The 12,236-nt window shown below is 39.2% G+C and overlaps 1 protein-coding gene across 2 annotated transcripts in view; it reads right to left on the bottom strand.

The window, feature by feature from the left end:
* The window catches only part of SIK2 (salt inducible kinase 2), a 132,943-nt gene that overhangs the window by 69,901 nt on the left and 50,806 nt on the right, over positions 1-12,236 (bottom strand). Inside the window, exon 2 of one of the 2 annotated variants that reach the window (XM_055273051.2) lies at positions 9,822-9,905. The exons of the other annotated variant lie outside the window; for it this stretch is intronic. The gene's annotated coding sequence lies outside the window, so the exon portion shown is untranslated. The remainder of the gene's footprint in view (positions 1-9,821; positions 9,906-12,236) is intronic. 2 annotated transcript variants of the gene reach the window in all.

The following is a 12,236-nucleotide window of genomic DNA, read 5'->3' as shown; positions in this document are numbered from 1 at the left end:
GAGTAACCACTGAAAAACTGAGTCTTTCCATGTCACAGCTCTGCTCAAAATGCTCCACTGGCTTCCAGTCTCACTCAGTATAAAATTCCAAGTCTCTACCATGGTCTATTAGACCCCATGCGATCTCAACCATATCCTGTCCCTTTCCATGCCTCACCATGCCTCCCTGCATCTCCCACCACCCTCTACCACCCTCTAGCCTTGGGTTCTGACCTCAAGGCCTTCGTCTGCCTGTTCTCTGTGTTTAGATATCCACATTGCTTTCTTCCTAACTTAATTCCTAACTTTCTTCTTAACTTTTCTGCTTAAATGACCACTCATCAGAAAGGTCTCCCTCTAACCACCACCCCAGAGACTCTACCTTTACCCTATTTGTTTTTTTTTTTTTGAAATAGAGTCTCAGTCTGTTGCCCAGGCTGGAATGCAGTGGTGTGATCACGACTCACTGCAGCCTAGACTACTGGGCTCAGGTGACCCTCCCACTTCAGCCTCCTGGGTAGCTGAGACTATAGACGCATACCACCACACCTGGCTAATTTTTTGTAATTTTTTTGTAGAGATGGGGTTTTGCCATGTTGCCCAGGCTGCGCTTGAACTCCTGGGCTCAAGAAATCCACGTGCCTCAGCCTCCCAAAGTGTTGGGATTATCTCCCAGGCTGGAGTGCAATGGCATGATCACGGCTCACTGCAGCCTTGACCTCCTGGTCTCAAGCAATCTGCCTGCCTCAGCCCCCCAAGTAACTGGGACTACATGCACACACCACCATGCCCAGCTACTATTTTGTATCTTTTGTAGAGACAGGGTATTGCCATGTTGCCCAGGCTGGTCTCAAACTCCTGAGCTCAAGAGATCTGCCTGCTTCGGCCTCCCAAAGTGCTGGGATTACAGGCATGAGCCACTGTGCTGGGCCTAATTTTTTGTAGAGATGATGTTTTGCCACGTTGCCCAGGCTGGTCTCAAACTCTTCGGCTCACGCGATCCACCCACCTCAGCCTTCCAACGTGCTGGGATTATAGGTGTGAGCCACTGCACCTGGCCCCTTTACCCTGCTCTGTTTCTCTTTTTGGTACTCTTCACCACTTGCCATTTTATATATGTGTCTGTTTTACTGTATTTCTCCCTCTTTTAGGATGTGAATGAGGAGAAGGATTTTGAACTGTTTTCTCTCTGTATCCCCTGGATCTGGAACAATGCTTGTCATATAGTTAGTGCTTAATCAATATTTGCTGAATTGATGAATGAATATTTGCTATTATTATCCATCTGTGACATCTTCTTTATCCCAAAATATTCCAATAGCCTCCAAACAGGATCTTACGTTTCCAAGCTGTTCTGTTTCCAATCATCCTATACACTACATGACTTTGACTAAAACACTGCTTTCATAATGTCATTCCTCTGCTCAAGAACACTCCTCTCTGACCTTAGCAGTTCCCAGTGTGCCCTGCAAGATGTTAAAAGATGTATATGAAAAGAGACATTTGGTGACTAAGAAAGTTTGGAAAATACAGGATTAAAGAAATGAGTTATTTATTACACACTGATATGGTTTGGCTGTGTCCCCACCCAAATCTCATCTTGAATTGTGGCTCCCATAATCCCAACATGTCATGGGAGGGACCTGGTGGCAGGTAACTGAATCATGTGCGCAGGGTTTTCCCGTGCTGTTCTCATGATAGTAAGTTTCACGATATCTGATGGTTTTATAAAGGGCAGTTCCTCTGCACATGCACTGTTGCCTGCTGCCACGTCAGATGTGCCTTTGCTCCTCCTTCACCTTCTGCCATGATTGCAAGGCCTCCTTGGCCATGTGGAACTGTGAGTCTATTAAACGTCTTTTTCTTTATAAATTACGCAGTCTCAGGTATTTCCTAATAGCAGTATGAGAATCAACTAATACACAGTCTCAGTCTTTTAATTTACTAACATGCAGTGTAAATACCCAGAAGAATTATTTAACATTTTCCAGTATGGTATTTGTGACTACAGAATCCTTTTTAAAGGAGCTTGTCAGGGACCGGCTTCTGTAGAACATGTAGGAAACACTGGCCTATAGAAGTATCTAAAACCATTTTCAAAAGTAGGCATCAGGGCTCTTGGTAAAACTGAAAAGAAGACAGCTGTCTTTAGTGCCCTTCCTGCTTCCTTTTCTTTTCCCTCTTCCCCATTCTGTGGCTTCTCTCTGTTAGCAATAAGGCTTATAAAAAATCAATCAGTCAATCAATCTCAAACTGCAGGTATGGGTATTGACATATATCTTTAAAAAGAAGAACTTTCTGGGCTTCTAACCTAGTTCAGTATATTCCTTGTGATGCATAACTAGTCTTATTCTTCAATGATGTATTTTGAATCTTCTGCTTGCACATTGTACCAAGCAAAGAGAAAGAGTAGATACTCAGTATTTTTAGATTCATCTCAACTGGTATGCACAAACTCAGCAAGATACCATGCAAAGTGTGACACTCCTTACTAGGAATCCTGAAAGTCATATTAGATAACACAGCTCAGCTGGGTATGGTGGTGTGTGCCTTAATCCCAGCTACTCAAGAGGTTGAGGCAGGAGGATCACTTGAGGCCAGAAGTTCAAATCCAACCTGGGAAACTATAGTGTGACCTCATCTCTTAAACAAAAAAAGAACTAAAAAAAAAAGCCAATCTCACAGCTTGGATATTAAATCCATTAGGTTCAGGTTTTGGAAAGTATGTCTCTACTGGTACTATACTCTCACATGGTATATTCATTGTGGCCAAGCAACTTTTCACTAAAAGATATTCCAAACTTTGTAAAAATTTCATATGACTATTAAATATTTTTTATGACAAAATTGAAGCAGTGTTTAACTGAAATCAATATAATTCATTATGGAAAATCTGAGGAAGGACTGTATCTATAAGATTTCAGAAGACTGATCTCAAAGAGGTATACCAGATATATTTCAGGGTACCTGTCTGCCATGCCCTTATGGGGAGTCCTCACTCATAGCACAAAGTGGCCTGGTTTTACACCACGCATATGGTATATACACTAAGTATGTAACATATACTACACAGGTACACACCTGACCTAAAGATAGTTGCAGTAAACTCAATTTTCTTCACGTAAAATTCTCACAGTGATTTTCATTTTAGAAGAAGAGCTTACACACGGTGTATATGGACCTATGGGCTCTTCTGGGACCCCATCAGTAGACTGCCATTCCCTTCCACCCTCCAGATACAAGGCTTCACTAACCACCGAGGAAAATGACCTCAATCCCAACTTCACATATGGGCCTGATTTAGTCTCAGGGCAATCCTTTTCCCCTTGTCAGTGATGGGTATAGAAATGGTATATTTTGGTGGTTTCTCTTTCTCACCAGCAGAGCTTATTAATCCAAACAGCCTCTAACTGCAAATCCAGCCAATGAAACATGAGGCTCATTTTCAGTGCAGATTTTAGGAAAATTTTTTTCTCATGCCTAAGAAAAAGCCACAGGAAGAAATGGCCATTCAGTTTTCTGAATATCTGGATGTGACACCTGAAATTGCTGTAGCCATTTTACTAAAGATAAAGCTGAGGCTGGCAGAGTGAGGAGATGCAAAGAACCTGTGTCTCCTTGACACGGTTGCATCTCCAATCAACTCTAAAGGTTGCCCCTCCTTTGGATTTCCTGTTACAGGAGATAATACATTTCCTCATTTCTTAGCCAATTTGAATCAGGTTTTTATTACTTTTAGCCGAAAGGCTAATGGCTCAGGAAGGATACTGTGACTTGGATTGAAAAGTGAGGTGGGTGAATCAGATTCCCTCTCTTGGGAAAACAAGAGACAAAGAGGGAAGCTGCCAGGGAGCTGTGTGGAACTGAGCTGAAAGAGCATATAAAAATGGAGAATGTGTTTGAGCCATTGTAAAAGGAATAAGCAGACGGAGGAAGCCAGCTGGGACAGTGACGAGGCATAGAGAGATGTGTCTCAAGAAGCAGAGAGGCCATTAAAAAGAACAACACTACTCCTTTAAGAAAAAAGGTATCTTTTAGCTTCTGGTTCCCACGATGCCTGGCTAAGCTGCACTTCTTATCCTTGAATTACCATGAGACATCTTTGTAACCTTAAACTGTATTTCCCTTCACAAGAGTTGGGTTGTGTGTGTGTTCTCCTACTTAACAAGCCATGTCTAGAACATGGGAGGTAGATGAAAAGGCAAAAGTCAAATCAGACTAATACTGCAAATTAAAAAGGGCCAACAATAACAGATGACAGACTAAAAAATGTCTCCAACGACAGTAAAATTGCAAAATTAAAAGGCACCGACAATAACAGACAAGAGACTAAAGAATGGCTCCAATGATAGTAAAACTTAATAAAAAAGATTACGAAAGTAAATAAAAATGAAAAAAATGATCAGGTAATCAGTATCACACAAACTGGCCATTAAAAGACAGAAAATCATGTAACTGGCAAAGATGTTCTATAGATAGTATTAATAAAAAGGTATCTGGATCAAGCATTTGATTTTCAAATCCTTTCCTGACACGTTAACCTTTCATTTATTCTTATGTTTTTGGAAAAGAATGCTGGGCTCTGCATTTTCTTTCTGGAATCTCTCTCACATCTGGCTCATTCCTCTACCACCTCCTCCCCAATTGAGTTCTGCTGCTATTACCTCATATTAGTACTGACCCATTTCATTTGGTTACTGTAGTACTTGTTAAAATAATCACTAAGGCTCTGGTATCTCCTAATTCTTCTTCTTCCTTTTTTTTTTTTTTTTTGTGACAAGGTCTCACTCTGTTGCCCAAGCTGGAGTGCAGTGGTGTGGTCATGGCTCACTGCATCCTTGATCACCGGGCTCAGGTGATTCTCCCATCTCAGCTTCTGAGTAGCTAGGACTACAGGCATATGCCACTGTGCCTGGCTAATTTTTGTGTTTTTTGTAGAGATGGGGTTTTGCCATGTTGCCCAGGCTGGTCTCAAACTCCTTGGCTCAAGTGATTTGCCTCCCTCGGCCTCCTAAAGTGCTGGGATTATAGATGTGAGCCACTGCACTCGGCCATATCTCTCGATTCTAATACAAATTAATCTTTCCAGGCCCAGCGCAGTGGCTCATGCCTGTAATCCCAGCACTTTGGTGGGAGGCCAAGGCGGGTGGATCACGAGGTCAGGAGTTTGAGACCAGCCTGGCCAATATGGTGAAACCTCGTCTCTACTAAAAACACAAAAATTAACCGGGCGTGGTGGTGTGTACCTGTAGTCCCAGCTACTTGGGAGGCTGAGGCAGAAGAATCACTTGAACCTGGGAGGCGGAGGTTGCAGTGTGCCGAGATCACGCCACTGCACTCCAGCCTGGGTGACAGAGCGAGACTCTGTCTCAAAAATAAATAAATAAATAAAATAAAAATTAAAAAATAAATAAATAAATAAAAATAATCTTTCTAAAGCAGAACTCCAAGTAGGTCGTTTTTTATTTAAATATTCTTAATAGCTCTTCCATGCCTATGGAATTCATTAAGCCCACGTTACTCCTTAGCCTAGTTAGAATACTGAACCTGCATGACGTTAGTTTCAGCCCATTTTATTCCCTTACTCTGTCTTCCTATTACGTCTCCTCCTCCTATCTACCTTTCCTCTTCCATTTGCTCTAGCCAACCTAAACTGCTTTGTTCTCATATAAACCTCATAACTTTCTGTACTCTGGAGCTCATGCTGTTACTTTCATCTGACACTTACTCCCCACCTCCCCCCACCAATTCTCTTCCATCCTTGTAGAAATAAAAATCTATTACTTCTATTCTGGCCAGGCATGGTGGCTCATGCCTGTAATCCCAGCACTTTGGGAGGCCAGTGCAGGCGGATCACTTGAGGCCAGGAGCTCAAGGCCAGCCTGGGCAATATAACGAGACCCAGCTCTACAAAAAATAAAAAAAATTAGCCAGGCATGGTGGCATGTGTCTGTAGTCCCAGCTACTCTGGAGGCTGCGGTGGGAGGATCGCTTGAGGCTGGGAGGTTGAGGCTGCAGTGAGCCATGGCTGCACCATTGCACTTCAGCCTGGGCAACAGAGTGAGACCCTGTCTCAAAAACAAAACAAAACAAAACCCAAAAAGACCCCCAATATATTCTAATTAATAAAATCTGCATATGAATGAAACAGAATAAATATATGCAAAATCACCTCAAAGACTACAAAGTCAGTAATATTTACCAAAACAGAAAAAACATGCACCCAAAATGAGAGTTTATCAGCAAAGGCGGTGATAATCCAAGACCTATCCAAAAATACCAGTCAGGCAGGCTACATACTTTCAATAGTCCTTCGAGTTCCAATTCAAATGCCATCTCATTTTTAAAAATCTTGCCTTGCTCTTTAAGCTTTGTTATATAAATATGTCTCATTTATTCAAAATAATTGAAAGTAAAAAAACACATCTTATACAAGTTGTAGTCCATGGCACTAAGAATAAGGACTTAGGATGCTCAACAAATATTTGCATAAATTTATTCTTAGGCTATTGGAAAACAAAGAGCACATTGAGGTTTCTTTCCATTTCTGTCTTCAGATTAAAATAATAAAAAAGTCCTTTTAAAAAGTTTCTATTTATCTCTCAAGGTAAATTTAAGTTAGCTAAACATCTAGAGTATACGAACATAAAATGGGTGATGACATTACAGTAAGGGAGAAATAGAAGTTCTGAGAAAAGATTAAGTCAGAAAATTAAATGAGAATTGGGCAACTAGCTTACTAGTAACTCAGGTAAGAATTCCATAGCATAATTTTTAAATTTTATTTGAAATGCCAAAATCACCAGTACTAAATAAGGCACAACGTGAAACAAAATTTCAGAAGAGACATTTCAGAAACATTAAGAAATGCAGTTCAGAAACAAACTGAATTTTGCATTTTGAATGACTTGTCCCTGTTTCTTTCCATTAACCTCAATGAGTTTCTCGAAAAACATTTAAAAAATGGTGACAACTACTATGTTAGTTATCCTTATGGAATGTTAAAACTGGTGAGTTGTACAGAGGGAGAATAGGTAAAAAAAAGTAGCTTGAATTCACATAATAACCAAAACATAAATATTTCTGAACAAAATTATCTACATATCAATACATTTAGAAAGCTGAACCTTCTTGGTAAATTGAAAAACAACACATTCCCTAGTAAATGAATAACTAGAGCCATTATTAACAGACAAATAGTTAAAAGTAATATAAATATATTCTTGGCCAACTCTATCTTGGTCCACTGTTTTGATAATTCAAAACAGTAATTGTCAATGTCAGAGTGTTAATTCTCTCAATCTCTCTCTCTTTTTGTTGGATACAGTTATCACTCAGTCACCCAGGCTGGAGTGCAATGGCGCAATCTTGGCTCATTGCAACCTCTGCCCCCAAGGCTCAAGCGATCCTCTCACCTCAGCCTCCTGAGTAGCTGGGACCACAGGTACACAGCACCACACCAGGCTATTTTTTTTTTTTTTTAATTTTTAGTATAGACAGGGTCTTGCTGTGTTGCTCAGGCTGGTCTCGAACTCCTGAGCTCAAGCAATCCGCCCGCCTTGGCCTCCCAAAGTGCTGGGATTACAGGTGTGAGCCATTGCACCCGGTCTTCTCAATCTCGTAATAAACACTGATAGAGTATTTACAATATGCTGTGGGGTATGCATTCTGCCATGTACTAGAGATACAAATATAAATAAGAAACATTCTTTGCTCCCACAGAGTTCAGTCTAGTACATGACACAGACCTATAGTTTATAGAATTGTAAAATAGCAAGAAAGCATTGGGAGATATGCACAGGCCATTTTAGGAAACCACAGAGAAGAGACCTCCACCTAGGTAGCTATAAAGCCAAGAGAGGCTTCTCAGGCTACTGTCTTTCAACAAAATCTATCACTGCCATCATTACCACCGTCAAAGCCTCTGTATAGACACCCCAAAATGCAGCAGATTATCCACACGGATTTTAAGCAACAGTTAATATAAAACACTAAAATAAAAATTACTGATATTGCCTGACCTATATAAAGTAGTTTGGGATTTCAGATTTTATTGGTAGATAAGATAAACAAAGGAAGAGAACAAATTTTTTTCTTTTCTTTTTTTTTTTTTTTGAGACAGAGTCTCACTCTGTTGCCCAGGCTGGAGTGCAGTGGCGCAATCTTGGCTAACTGCAACCTCCACCTCCTGGTTTCAAGCAATTCTCCCGCCTCAGCCTCTTGAGTAGCTGGGATTACAGGCGTGCACCACCATGCCTGGCTAATTTTTGTATTTTTAGTAGAGAAGAGGTTTCACCGTGTTGGCTAGGCTGGTCTTGAACTCCTGACCTCAAGTGATCTGCGCGCCTTGGCCTCCCAAAGTGTTGGGATCACAGGCATAAGCCACTGTGCCCAGCCAGAGAAAAACATTTTTTTTGAAAAATTTTAAAAATTATATATTTATTTGAAGAATCTACTGATAAATCTGACAAATTGCTACATTGTAGAATAATGCTTTAAATATTCTGATTAAATTTTCTGTCAAGGGAATGATTGTAATGTATTCTGAAATCAGATTTCATACTCATAATAATCTTCTGAAGTGTCTCCATTTTAAGTGAGAAACAAAACTAGTCCCTACCTGGGGAGGAAAATTTCACCTCATTTAAAACATAGTCACATTCTCCATGAAGCTTTTGTACAATACTCCAAAAGTGTGAAGCTGATGGTGTACAGATTCTTAATAAGACACAACAGATGGGCATGGTTAGTGAAACATGGTTAAGACTGAGGAGAAGAGGCAGTTGATGACAAGCAGAAAAATGTACAATTCTCACTTGTATTTAGGTGTGGGGAACTAATTTAAAAGCTACTTAAGATGCTTATCTCAGAACTGTAGAACAACACTTTGAAAAGTTGTTTTATACTGATTAAACAAAGCATAATATTAAAGAACTTACCTTTAAGTAACTCATAATTTGGTTTTTACACAGATAGAACTATAAACAGGGTACAAGTGACAAAATCACACAACTGAGTCAAGAAATAAGAAAAAGAGTTGGGCAAACAGGATCTCTTTTGGCCAAATGATCTGACAATGGCCAAATACTGTTGTCATTATTGAATAATAATAACTCCGACCTTGAAGTAGTCTGCATTCCAAAGATTAAAAACCTACAGCTTAGGAGATAATATAACCATCAGCGATTTCAACAGGCAAATAAAATATCTGGCAGAGAAAAGGAAATCAGATACTCTAACTCTCACAGCCGGGTTTTTTCTTTTTATGATTTTTCCATAAAGATTCGCCCAATCATTGGAGCTTTTAAGAGTTCTTCCTCCCCTTCAGATGCCTTATTTTGTGTTAAAAATTGAAAAAAAAAAAAATAACAGAAATTCCCTTAGGAAGGAATAATAATACCACTGCTATAGAGCAGAAAAATATTTACTAACATATACTTTATTATAATCATGTTTTCCCTAAGAAATTTCTATATTTGCTTTCCTCACAATCTTTTGCTTCAAATTCTTAACAATGGAAACCATTTTGAAATTGACTTTAGAATTCAAAACACACATGGCAAGTGTCAAAGAATGGTCAATAAAATAGAACGAAGAAAAGTAAAACAAAAGAGGTGTTTGAACTGTATAGATAACTTATAAAATGTAGATAACATGGAAGGGAAAGGAAGACAGATCTGAGAAGGGAAAAAGCTAATTTACACCACAGAAACCTCCCAGCTTGCCCCAGGGCAATCCTAAAATTATGGGTGGAACATTTTGGTACTGGCACTGAAAATGGATGGAATCTACTTCCGATAAGATTCTTTGGCATAAATCTCCGTCCTGGTGCCACAACTGACCATTTCTCACTGTTTAATGTTCTTAGAAAGCTTCTTTGCAAGGCAATATGCACGTTCATATCTGTATCCAATCTGATCTCCACCCTGTGAGGAAGACAAGCCTTCATTAAACCTCAATTTTAGGAACCTCTCTCTGAAGTAGTCCTCTTTCCTATGAAAATGCCAATTCCCTTTCTCACTGTCCATCTTCTTGGATATTCTCTTTTCTTGCCTTCTGTTGGAAGAATTCTTCTGGTGCAAGGTAAGGGAAGTTGGTGCCAAAGCTGAAGGTCAAGTTACTGAGCATTTCTGAGCTTAGGAGGAAGGACAAAAGGTTGTTTTTCTCAATCTATGGTTCCGAGAACAGTTCCATAAATGACAGCAATCAAATTGGAGTCTGAAGTTATTTCTATAATGTATACTATGACTAAAGAATCTCCAACTAAATTGTCTTTTCATAATCAAAGTAGTAACGTCTTTTCCCATTACCTTTACTGTTAGATGGCTTCTTCTCAGTCCTACTCTTGGGGTGGCCCTTCTGGTTGAGGTGAAGGGTAGTTGGCCCAACTTGACCCTCAGCCCTGGTAGTGCAGTGGTTCTCACACTTTAGCGTCCGTAAGAATCACCTTGAAAAGCTTGTTAAAAATTCAGAGCCCTGGATCCTATACCCAAGGAATCTGATTCAGAAGGTCTGACATGGGACCTAGGAACCTTTTAATATAGTTACCTAATATAATTTCAATGTTTGTGGTCTACAAAACATACTTTGAGAAACACCATTATAATGGTTAAGAACATGGGTTTTTAAAACCAAGACTCACCTGCCTCTGATTTAATCAAGACTATTTCTTCTAATTATTAACTGTGTCACTATGAGCAAATTTATTTTATCAATTGGAGTCTCCCTTTCCTCATCTATATGAAGATAATGATAACACATCCACCTATGTGAGAGTTAAATGAGGAAAGACATACAAGGTGATTGATAGAGTACTTGCCACATGGTAATTATTCAATAAAAGTTTTAGTCAAGTTATTATATTTAGAATTATTAAAATATTTTCAAAAGCACCTTTTCTAATCAAGGCCTTCTTAATCTAGTTGGTTTTGTTTCTTCAAGAACTTATAATAATTAGATGCCCAGTTACATTAATTCAAGTTATTCTCATTCACATCTAAGTGATCTATGTTTTTCATGATAACTTGCTCAAAATTGGAGTGCTATATCAAAAGGAAGCCCCAAGATGAAATTAATGACATACGATCTCTCACCAGAATTCTTGGCAAAACTGCAAACTGGGAGACTAGATTTTGCTGCTCTACCAATTTCTGTCATTCCTTACATTCCATAATCCCCATATATGAATGTCCCAACTGACTGAAAAAAATGGCTAAAAACTCAGAAGTAATTCGTTTTGGTCATAACTCTTTCATTGCCAATTTCCCACAGATTTAGTGTATCTAATGACAAGACAAAGTACTAAGTGTTTTTTGTTATCTCAGGATTGATTACATTGTTTCACATATGTATATGTATATATATGTATGTACATATGTAATATTTATCTTTTTTATTTCTGTATTTTTACACAGTGGATACTCAACAATTTTGACAGATTTTTAAAGAAATTGTGTTTAGGTAGGATCTTAGAAGCACCAATGTATTATCTTCAAACATATAAAGTTATGTGAGATAAATATTTGTACAAAGAATTGACTCCTTGTTACAGCTTCTAATTACTCCTATGCAGCATTCATGTAAAGCTTTTGGAGTAGCAAATGACTTCCATTAAAATTATCAGCTCACCAAAAAAAAGCTATAGAGCCTGCAAAGTCCTCCTGGCCGGGATAATGTATTTGCCACTGACAAAGCCAAAATAGCAACTTACGCTGTAGCAAAATAATTAAAATGGAGTTCTTGCCATAGTGTAGGTGTTCTATGCATTATCTGTTAAATGAATGAATGAATGTACAAACAATGGCTACCTATATACACATCAAGTGTAAGCATATTATTAAGTTCTGGGATACATGTGCAGGATGTGCAGGTCTGTTACACAGGTAAACGTGTGCCATGGTTGTTTGCCACACCTACCAACTCATCACCTAGGTATTAAGCCCTGCATGCATTAGCTATTTATCCTGATGTTCTCCCTCCCATCACCTCCCCTGACAGGCACCCATGTGTGTGGTTCCCCTCCCTGTGTCTGTGTGTTCTCATTGTTCAGCTCCCACTTATAAGTGAGAACACGTGGTGTTTGGCTTTCTGTTCCGGCATTAGTTTGCTGAGAATAATAGCTTCCAGCTCCAACCATGTCCCTGCAAAGGACATGATCTCATTCTTGTTAAGGCTGCAAAGTATTCTATGTACCATATTTTCTTTATCCAGTCTATCATAGATGGGCATTTGGATTGATTCCATGTCTCTGTAAGCAC

Source organism: Symphalangus syndactylus, chromosome 3 (genome assembly GCF_028878055.3).
Source record: "Symphalangus syndactylus isolate Jambi chromosome 3, NHGRI_mSymSyn1-v2.1_pri, whole genome shotgun sequence".
Classification (NCBI taxonomy): Eukaryota; Metazoa; Chordata; class Mammalia; order Primates; family Hylobatidae; genus Symphalangus; species Symphalangus syndactylus.
The sequence above is the reverse complement of the archived record's forward strand: the minus strand, read 5'-3'. Positions and strand labels throughout refer to the sequence as shown.